At 40.3% G+C, this 11,090-nt stretch overlaps 1 pseudogene; it reads right to left on the bottom strand.

Moving 5' to 3' along the window:
- Positions 1–3,322: 3,322 nt before the first annotated feature.
- On the bottom strand, positions 3,323–4,065 carry LOC141362519 (uncharacterized; annotated as a pseudogene).
- Positions 4,066–11,090: the final 7,025 nt, after the last annotated feature.

Raw genomic sequence — 11,090 nt, 5'->3', positions numbered from 1 at the left:
GACGTGAAACGTGACAACCTGCGTGCACGCGGCAAGTGTGCATGGCCAAATACTAACGAAAGCTAATTTCTTGTACATGTAGCAATTATGCATGTCAAATCCTTGCAGCCGTTTGTAATAAGAGTTCCTGGAAGTTGATAAGGAGGCCTGACGGTAATGCAGGCACTGAAAATAAAGCACTTATAGAACTGCATGTCCGTAGTCTGAGTAAAAACATGTATATAGTTTTAAAATAGCTTGCCTCATGTATGCAGCCGCGCTGTTATAATGTTTTAAATCCTAGCAGCCGGTGTAATGTGTTTATATGGAAAGTTGATGCATGTTTCGCTATTTACTTGAGGATGCAGAGTAAGTGGATTGTACGCACCTAATTCCAGACAAAGTTCCTTGTAAAGTTATCATTTAGAATCATAACTGCATGATTTTTGGCTTTCCCAGACGAAGATTTCCATCGTGAAACAATCATCACGATTTCTATGATCGTGGCTCTTCGGTGGTAAAGTGTCGTACGGTGGGAGAAGTTCAAAGATGGACGTTTTCCTGGTCTTGTGTCCAAGATAGCCTACAATAGTTTTCTGACAGTGTCAGAAATTCAGCATGATCACCGCACAATGCATTTGCTGTTACAATCTTGTCGGAGTGCAAAAATCCTGCGGTGTATTCCAGGCTTTAAACAGAACATAGAATTAAATTAGAAACAAGTTATTTCAGATGCATTCCAATTCTCCAGTCATGTTGGACGTCATTAAAACAGCATGAGACAATTGAAATTAAATAGTTGAAACACCACGATAAGATAATCGAACACCACCATATTCAAACATAACACCACTTGGAGAAATATTTAGACATTATATCCATTGGGTTCCATGTTAAAACAAGAAGGAAATTGTGTTTGTATTCTGTGGTTATAGCTGGTGGCACCACCATTTCGGGCGAAACATACGTTACCAACGTTCAACAGCACTTTAAATTGGGATTACATGCTGTGATATAAAAGCTAGCAGTCACATTACATCTTCAAACCAGTGTCCAGACATCCGCTGTAGCCTACCCATGCGCATGCTCTGGGTGCCTGCATCGCAAACAAAGCACAATGCGCTTAAATGGTTCAAACTGATGCAACCTGTCGTGTTCTTAAAGCAGCAAGGCGCGCATTTTTCAACTGTGAAGTCTACTGCATAACAAACAAACTCAACATGGTGTACAGGCTCAACTTTTGTTGAGACATCCGCAGAATGCACACCGATCAAAACAACGGCAAGCCCTCAGGAATAACACAAATGCACGTTTTAATTGTATTAAATACACCACACAACCTCAGCTCCGTCTCCATATTGGCTGTAAAACATAGTCATTGCCATCTTTCAGTTGTAAAAGCATGTATTGTGCACTATCAGCCAATCCAGTATAATGAATAAGAGAGCTTACCGTAGGAGAAGATAATCCAGATAAATAGATGGGATGTTCAACTCGACCGAGCTCGGATAAGAAGTTGACTGAGATCTGGAATAAAGTCTCATTTGAAAAGTACAATTAAAAGTTGATGCATTCTCTTACTTTATACATGTGCATAACTGAAGATCTTGAAGCACAAAGCTTTAGATGGAAACATTTATGCTGAACCCCGTGCTCAATAAAATTGACAATATGCATTACTATTGCCATTCGACCTCACACACACTTACGATTTGCTCAGCAACAAAATGTGTGCTTGAAAACTATATTAATATATATTAATGGGTGTCCTACCATAAGATTTAAAGTTCGAAAATAGCGTATCCCCGTATCCTTAAAGTCTGTAATTAGGATCAGGTGAGTGAAGATCTAACGTGAATATTTGCATTTGATACAAACAGTTTGCATGAATACTGTTAGGCATTAAGCAACTTGCATTGTAGTACCGTAGCAGGTATAGGACGTTGCAAGACCTGTTACATGAATAAATAGTACCTTATATTATTGATGTTTTAGGGAAACACTGAAAGGGACAGTTCAGATGAAGCTTGTATACTTTGCGCATTCCTTATTCCAATGAAACATGCGAACATTAGACCGCTTCATTTGCCTGTTTGCAGCATGTCATGCATTGCATACACGCCGTATTTAATGTGTGAAATTTTTCGCGAGTAATAGTCGTTCATCCAAGTCGATTCCATGTCTTTGCTTCACAAAACATTCGCGTACGGTTTAAAACCAATAATAAGCGGAGCATATGGTATTGTAGATGAAAGACAAAGATCCTGTGATGAGGGAGAAAACAAACTTCGGCATTCTTCCAAACCCGTGCAGGTGCAGCGCTTCGCCAATCAATGATGATTACTGACATCTGCTGCGGGCGTTCAGAGTCTGCGACAGTCAATATTCATATTACACTTTACAGATCATCCAAATGTTCTTGCACTGTTCATAAAAAGAAATGGCCTGTTCGTGGTATCCTTCTCTGTGTACTGCAGTGTTACACACTTAAGGAAGCTTGCAGACTTCCCTATTTAAGTCTTTAACCTTCTGTGAGAGCTCCTCGCGATGTTGCAGGTGAAACGAAACGAGATGAGAAAATCCCAGGAAACCAGTTCGAATGCCCGATAAAATCACTCAACATTTAAATCGGCGTGATTCGGGTAACTTAACGCTTTAGTTAGCATTAGCATATGCACTGGACATTGAGCGTGTAAATGCTGGCATCAGTATCTGCGAACGCAAAGACAGGTGAGTACGAGGCTTATATACTCTCAGTATCAGGGGTGATTGATTGCGCCTTGTGAAATGAATGACGTAACATTCGAGTTTCCTGGTAGAACTTGCGCAACGCTACGCTAAAGCTATCATTTCTAATGTGGCACTCGCTGACTCTTGGTACTCAATATTAAAAACATAAAATACACTGAAAAGCACTGAGAGTGCTGCTAAAAAATCCAACTGCTCATCAATACAATGTGTCACTTTCCCCTCAATGCTGACCATCCATTTAGATGAAGTAAGAAGGATATCTCCTGAAATATGAAGTAACCATAAAAATTGCCAAAACACATCAATTATTGACTAGATATTTTGTACTTACCAAGCATTATGAGCCTTGGTGTGACTGGTAGATGTAACTCATTTTCCACTGACATCTGTGTTGAAGTTTTCTTAGGAAAAAATATGGTCAAGCTTTAGAGAGTTTTTCAAAAACATTTACAGCTAAGGTTTATTCTGATGTGTGTGCATGCCCTTCAGATGGAAGTGCCCATTACAGTATGCCCTGCATAACATCATACAGGCCCATACCCCAAAAATAATTCTCAAACTTAACAGAGAAACCTTAAAGGGATAGTTCACTTTAAAATGAAAATTCTGTAAGTGTCTGTAAAACTGTAAGTGTTTCAAAATGATTGCATAGTCCTCTTTTAGTAAATAAATATGGCCACTCCAGTGCTATGTCACTAATGATAGGAGGGGGGCATAAATTAATCATTTTGCGCTGAACAATGTAAGTATCTTTCATTAGTTTGTCCACTTCAGACAATTCACAAGACCTTGGGCCTCCAGTTTGAAACATTTCTAATAAAGTCTGTCTCTTCATTTCAAGAGATTCAGAGGTCTCTCCTTCTGGCAAGAAGGTAGGTTGCCAATTAATGCACCCGTAACTGTCAACTTTACAGCGAACCTTTTTGGCCGTGCTGTTTTGTTCTTGATCTGCTGTGTTGGTTCTTTTTGGTTGACGGATCCTGTGTGCTACATTGTCTCTATTAACATGTTCTACTCTGGTTCTCAGTTGTCTCTGAAGTGAACTATAGCCTTTCCCCAGTTGTTCCCCTTCCTCTGTAAAGTCTCCAAATGTTAGGGGAAATTTGGAAAAAAATGTTTCTTGCCACTTCCCCACAGTTGGCTAAGCTTGGGTTTGGGCAAAATTCCCTTAAGGCTCCTACAACAACTCTTATAAATTCTCTTCTTGGTCCAAGTGGAGCCTTCTCATTATTGGATGCTGCATGAAGAAGTGCTAGAGGCATGTGGTTCCAAGGAATCTGAAACATATTGAGCCAGTATGAATTTGGAGGAGTGTAAGAAGTGGATGGCTGTTCAGATAAGAGCCTTTTCTCAATGTCAAGGATACTTCCTTGGCAGGACTAGTCCTTACAAGTCACTTCCTTCAGAGGCTCGGCGAGGCTCCTTTTAAGCATTCGGAGAACACGTTAAATGGAACAGGCTAGCAAGTGCACGTCATTACGTCATTGCGTGATTGAAAGGTGTGCTTTCGGTGCTGCGCGCATAGGATTGTGGGTGATTTCAGCGCGTAAAGAGCGCGAAGGATACAAATTTGCATCCTTTCCTGTATATGGGATATTTCTCGAACGAAGGACTCAGTCCTTGGCTGAAATTTCAAGGATCCTCGACATTGGAACAGTCCTTCGACGGACGTCGATGACGTAGCATCCTCGAAATTCTAGCTTCCGAGGATCCTTCCTTGACATTGAGAAACGGCTAAGGACTCTGGTGGTGGTAACGAGGTAAATGTGATTTCTAATGGGGTCTCATCCACTTGGTCTCTTGATGCTTTAAAAATACATAAAGAGAAACAAAGTGAGACATTAAATGCATTTATATGAGACTTTATATGAGTACATTGTCTAGGACTTTGTTGTGTTTCAGAAAAAAGTCTACAAATATTATGGAATATGATGTTGAAAATAATGATCACAAAATATGAATAAACATGGAATCAGAATAGATTTGCCTTACCTCTTCGTTTAAAAGCCATCATTAGTTTTCAACATTGTATTGGAAATAAGATGTCCTGAAGGTCTGTCAGCTCTACTAGCGCAAGGTCCTGTGTGCTTTCAACGCCCACCACAAAACAAAGATGATTGACTACTGCATTAAGTTTTTGAATATCCAATTCTGGAAGATTTTTTCCTGTTGAATCAGCTCAGTATCTAAAGTTAAAAAGAACATATTGAGTGACGTAATGACACCACAGAAAGGCCTGCCACTTCATACACCGGAAGGGGATAGTAATCCAAGAGATTGTCAGCATTAACACACACATACTTAAGATCAGAGTTGTGCAGAGAGTGAACTCCAAGGTGTGACAATAGCACAGAGTCAAACAGTTTGACAACAAAGTAGACATCACTTGGATTTATAAGTATCAGTGATATTTTTCCAAAGATGTACCCACAGCTGCTGTGGTCTACAACAACTACAAGGCCATTAGTATATTTGGTTCCTTTATAAACAACCCCTGATACTTCTGAAGTACTCTGAGTGACACAGTTAGCTGTCCTTATTGAATGTTGTATTTCTGTATTATATAACTGGTCATTGTGTTCACGTGATTCGCTGACAGACTGAATTTTAGGAGGGAATAAATTACCACAAGCTAGATAGGACTGAAGCAACTGGTGCCTTTCTGCCAAAGTTTTAAAAAGATGAACAAAATTATGCAGTTCCCTTTTGAGGAACTCAAGCTGTGTCGCCATAGCAACGCTTTGGGGAACGCCTCGGCGTGACTGATCTGAAGCACGTGTAACTCATAATCAATAATTTGATGATTGGATATAGGCTGGATGCCGTGCGGACCAGGGGTATAAGAAGGCATCCCACACAAACACACTCGCTTTTAAGTGCCTCAGCAAGTGACTGCATGTATGTTTGCATAAATCTGAAGTATGTTTAAGAAGTTCAAGTATGTGTATCTCCCTGTCGGCACGACATCACAGACAAGGATACACATGTATATGTGTCTTAGAGCGCAGCACGCACAGTTGGCTTTTGAGGAAACTGGCTGTGTGCACTGTGAGCATTCCCGTGCACGTGTTGCGCTCCAGCTTTGTGTTTAGAGAAGGACAGAGGTGTCAAGTAACGAAGTACAAATACTTCGTTACCTTACTTAAGTAGATATTTTGGGTATCTATACTTTACTTGAGTAATTATTTTTCAGACGACTTTTTACTTCTACTCCTTACATTTTCACGCAATTATCTGTACTTTCTACTCCTTACATTTAAAAAATCGCCTCGTTACTTCTATTAATTTCAACTTGTTTTCTTTTTTTACATTCCGGCTTGTCATCGTTAAAAAAACCTATCTAGATAAATTGCATCATCCAGATGAATGCGATTGTGATTGGTTGAGAAGTATAAACATACACCATTCCGACTCCCTATTGGTTTGTACGCAATCCCCGCCCCCCAGCTGACTGCAGATGATCAAAAGTTTGTTCGATAGCGCTGCACAGAGAAACATAAAAGAACCGCGAGAGCGATTAGAAAGCATGCAGAGTGTCTCCCCTCGCGATGCTTTGATATCATCCACCATCTGTTTGTACAGTAACAGAACGCGGCATTCTGTCTTCAAATGGAAAAGTACGAAATAAAACTCGCGCATCACTTTCAGGTCAGTTCAAATTCACAAGCCTGTGTAAATGTATAGCTGGCTGCTGACACCAACTCATCTGTGTGATTTAAATAGTGTAACAATACCAATTTATATCATGTCACTTCAGTTGTTCAACTTATATGACATTGTGCTGCGTTGCGTTTTGAAGCATGGCAAAGATATCTAGGCTAAAGACATTGTTGTTTTGTATATGCTTATAACTGCCGTAAATTTTATTTGCATTAACAAAACCTACTTAGCTGAATGCTTGAGTGTTAAATCAATGAAACACATAACCATACATACCAACTTTTGCTTTTGTTAATAGACATCAGCTGTTTCCTTAAACCTGACTTTTAATTTACTTACAATAAAGACATTTAGTAATTCTCCAAAATTGCTTGGATTTATACTGACTAAAGTAAAGTATACAAAAGTCCATTAGCTACACAAGTACAGATGCAGAAATATAGGCTATAATATATAATTGCATATTTGTAGTTTGTGTTGCTGTCAAAATACAATTATAAATGATAACAATAGCATATTTGTATTCTCACACATACTATAGTTGTGTGTGATTTTGTTGTTTTTTAACTAAAGAGGGGACCACTGTAAAAGTTTGGCCACCAGCGGCACTGCTCTGAAGATTGACTTTTTGCACCATTACAATATTTATAGGCAACTAGTCATTATATCTTCCTCTCTATGGAACACATGTTAATGCTCAGTAGTACACATATATGGTTCTTTAATGCAGTTGTTATCAAACATTTTTTGCGGCCTGCCTTGTGTACAGTGGATTGACATAAACATTCTAAAACTTAAAATTTGAATTAAACAAAACATTTTAAATTATACAATTTATTGCTTTTGTTTAGTAGCCTTATTTTTCTGAGGTTTAATTACACATAATTTATAATAAAGTAATGTATTTCATAAAATATTATAAAACTGGGGCCCCTGGCCAAATCTGGTGACATCCAGTTTGAGAACCACTGCTTTAATGTATTTGTTTGCATTGTATTGAAATGCGTTCATTTTTAATAGGCATATACCGTATGTGGTTGAAACAGATAGCCTAGTGCAGGGGTAGGCAACATGGAGTGCCGATGTCCTGCAGTGTTTAGCTCCAGTCTAATCAAGCAGACCTGAACAAACTAATAAAGGTTAAAGTCACCTGAAACTACAGGTAACCAAGGTTTTATAAGGGTTGGAGCTAATCTGCAGGACATCGACACTCCAGGACTGACGTTGCCTACCCCTGGCCCTAGTGCATCCCAAATTTTTTAACATTAACATTTTAATAACACTATAGTTATTATGGCCTTTAGAAACATTTTTTAGAGGAGATAGGGTAGTGCCCAAAAGGCCCCTGTGGTGCGGCCTAGGCTTTTTTCTCTAATGACATTTTTTTCCTTACATTACTTTTACTTTTATACTTTAAAGGGCCATTTCACCGATAGGAACATTAATCTTTATGGAAAGTGAGTCATATTTGTAGTCAAAATGTAACATAAATGTACAATTTTGTGCCTATTTGACAGAGAAAAGACAAAATGTGACTTTAGAGCACATTTGTATGAAAAACTACAACTGCCACTATGCACCACAATGCACAGCTCTGCAAGCCACTCCCATTAATCGGAACACGGCTCAGACATGCTATTATGTACATAAATGCCACGTTAGTAAAACAAAGAAAATAGCCACCACCACTGTGTCTGACAGACACCAATCATGACTTACTTTTAAACGTGATGTTACATTGTGGTACACACAATAACACTCTGGCCTGGTGTGTAGCAAAGTCTTATTCAAACAGTAACGTGCGGTTTCAGATCCACAGTACAAATGTCTTTCCAAGTACTTAAAAAAAGTGTATGCATTTTAAATGTTTATTTAGTTTTACCAATTTTCTTTTTGTCTCTTGTTTACTGTAATTACATTTGTGTTATTATTGGCCTCACTGCTCTCACAATATAGACATATAAAACACCGCTCAGATATGCTATTGTGTACATAAATGCCACGTTAGTATAACAGAGAAAATATAAACACTCACTTTAGTCAGACGTCCGTTTATCCCTGCATCCTGCACACAAACGCGTCCCCTGCATAATCTCCACAGACGCGCTGCCTCAGCTCTTGGAGCTTGTGCTCGTAAACCGAAACACGTCTTTGAAATAAGCACGCGACCAGAAACATTCACAAAACAAACGTTCATATCCTTATCTGATCCAGAAATGTTAAACCGAAAGCAAACGGCGCGAGTCCGTCCAAGCTTATATACTCCGCAGCGCGTCTGCTCGTAAACCGAAACATGTCCGTGAAATAAACGTTCCAAACGCGCGCAAAGTTCCTCTCTTGCATAGAAACCTTCACCAAACAAACGTCCATATCCTTATCTGATGCAGAAATGTTATAAAGAAGCCACACAGCGAGAGAACAGGCAAGCTTCTCTACGCAGCAGAGGCCGATGGTTGCTGCTTCTTCACCGGGCTCCTCTACCCAGCCGACGCCCAGGCTCCGGCCTACTCCTCGGGCTTCTGTTCCTACATCTGCCTCAGCTCTTTGCAGTATTGTGGCTCATAAAGGTGCAATGAACAGCGGATTAGAGCATCACGCTTGTAAACTCACCCTCTTCCATGTAATATTGATTAACTTCCACTGTTATTGTAACATGAATTCTGGCTCGCTCCACAACTTCTGTTTAGCTTAGCTTAGCATAAAGATGGCGGCTGGTCGTTTTTTTTCGGTCTGTGTTCGTATATTTTCGTAAGTCCCACCCACTTATCTGTAATTGGTCTGAAGCGTGAGTGGGTCCCACCCATAGCCCCCACCTTGGAAAAATGAGGAATGAGTGTCTGTAGTCTTTCACACTCAATAGAGATACAGGATTTCCTTCTTTCAATGACGCAAAATGACGATTTTTACATCATTGAAAGAAGGAAGTGCCTCACTGAAATCAGTATTTCTCCCCTCTCAGGGGAAACTGAGGGAATGGTGCACGACCATTCAAAAACATGACTGGGGTTCTAACGGTACAAAGCTTAATGCAAATGGGTGAAGTTTCCCTTTAAGTAGTTTTGAAACCAGTACTTTTTCACTTTTACTTGAGTAAAAAGCTTGAGTTGATACTTCAACTTCTACAAAAGTCTTTTTAAACCCTAGTATCTATACTTCTACTTGAGTAATGAATATGAATACTTTTGACACCACTGGAGAAGGATATCTCCTTACATTAGAGCTTATGTCTCTATTCAACACGGGAGGGTTTTTCCTGAGGCGAAACCTGTCTCGCATGATCAAAGTCGCCTACCGTTGTTTCCGTGCTCTGGTAACAGGAAGAAAGCCATGGCTTCTGTCCCAAGGTCCTGTGTTGGGTGCACGTTGTCGATGTGTGACGCTGACAACAGACGCATCCCTCACATGTTGTTGCGATTATGGAAAGCCAAAAGGGTCAAAATCGCTGAACCTCATCATCGGCTATGGCACTGAAATTGCCTTGGAAATTATGGTGGTATGGGTTGGAATCCCATTTCCTTCTAGACCTGAGGAGCCATTATGTGTTTGTCTAGATAGGCATCACATTGGTGGTTTCTTAAATACATTTCTAAGGAGGTCTGCTATCAAAGTCACACATCGTTGCCTGCGTGCTCTGGTGGTGTGGAAAAAACCTTGGTTTCCATCCCAAGGCCTGTTTTTGGGCGTGCGCTACTGCCATGTGACGCTGACCAGACGCACTCCCCACAGGTTGGAGTACAGTATGGAAAGCCGAGAGGGACAAAATCACTACATTATTGATTTTGGGATAATGGCATTGTGGTCTCTGGAAAAACTGTGCTCGTTGACGACAGTTTAGATCCCAGGCCACTTGAATATGGCAGATGCCCTGTATGGCAACACCCATTTCTGGGGAGTTGAGACTCCAGCCAGATGTGGTGAATCACATTTGGAGAGGATCTGGACATGCAGAGGTGGATCTGTTTGCGTCTCAGGACCGCAAACACTGCCCAATGTGGCTTTCTCTTTTCCCCAATCATTCTGCCACAGAAGTTATGGATGAAGCTTGCCAGAGATATGGCCTGTTGGTTTGGCCTCTGAGGGGGCCAGGCTCTTAGGCTCAGGTCTCCCAACTGAGGTTGTGGAGACCATACTTTACTCCTAACAAACCCAGTTAACTCTTTCCCCGCCATTGACGAGATATCTCGTCAATCAAGAGAAAACGCTTCCCCGCCAATGACGAGTATTTCCGTCTTTCCGCAACTTTTTAAACCGGAAGTATTGCCCTATGGCAAGCTGCTGCATGTCCGTGTCTGTTTTAAAGATCGCTTTGAATGGGATCTCTATGAAAAGTCCGTCACAAAAATGGAATTATCTCTGCTTTTTGCTCAAAATGTGGTGTTTTTGCAGAAACCTATCCATATTCAAAAGCTGATTACAAAAGAAATACTGAAGGATGAAACTTTTTTTTTTGAAAGCAGGGGGTCTGTTCTTTCATTTGGTATATTGTATGTTTATATATTTGAAGAAACACATTTTCTGGAAGGCATTAAACTTTTGTGAAAATCATGAAAAACGCTGGCGCTGGCTGGCAACTTTTTTAAAAAACACTGGCGGTGAAAGAGTTAACTGCCCTGTTTATGTGGTGCTGAGGTTTCTGTAGGAGCAATTCTCTGCTGGCTTAACTCCTTCCACTCTTAAGGTTTAGGTGGCAGCAGTCTCTG

The sequence above is a fragment of the Misgurnus anguillicaudatus genome, unplaced genomic scaffold, assembly GCF_027580225.2.
Source record: "Misgurnus anguillicaudatus unplaced genomic scaffold, ASM2758022v2 HiC_scaffold_28, whole genome shotgun sequence".
NCBI lineage: Eukaryota > Metazoa > Chordata > Actinopteri > Cypriniformes > Cobitidae > Misgurnus > Misgurnus anguillicaudatus.
This window is presented reverse-complemented; position numbering and strand designations above follow the sequence as displayed.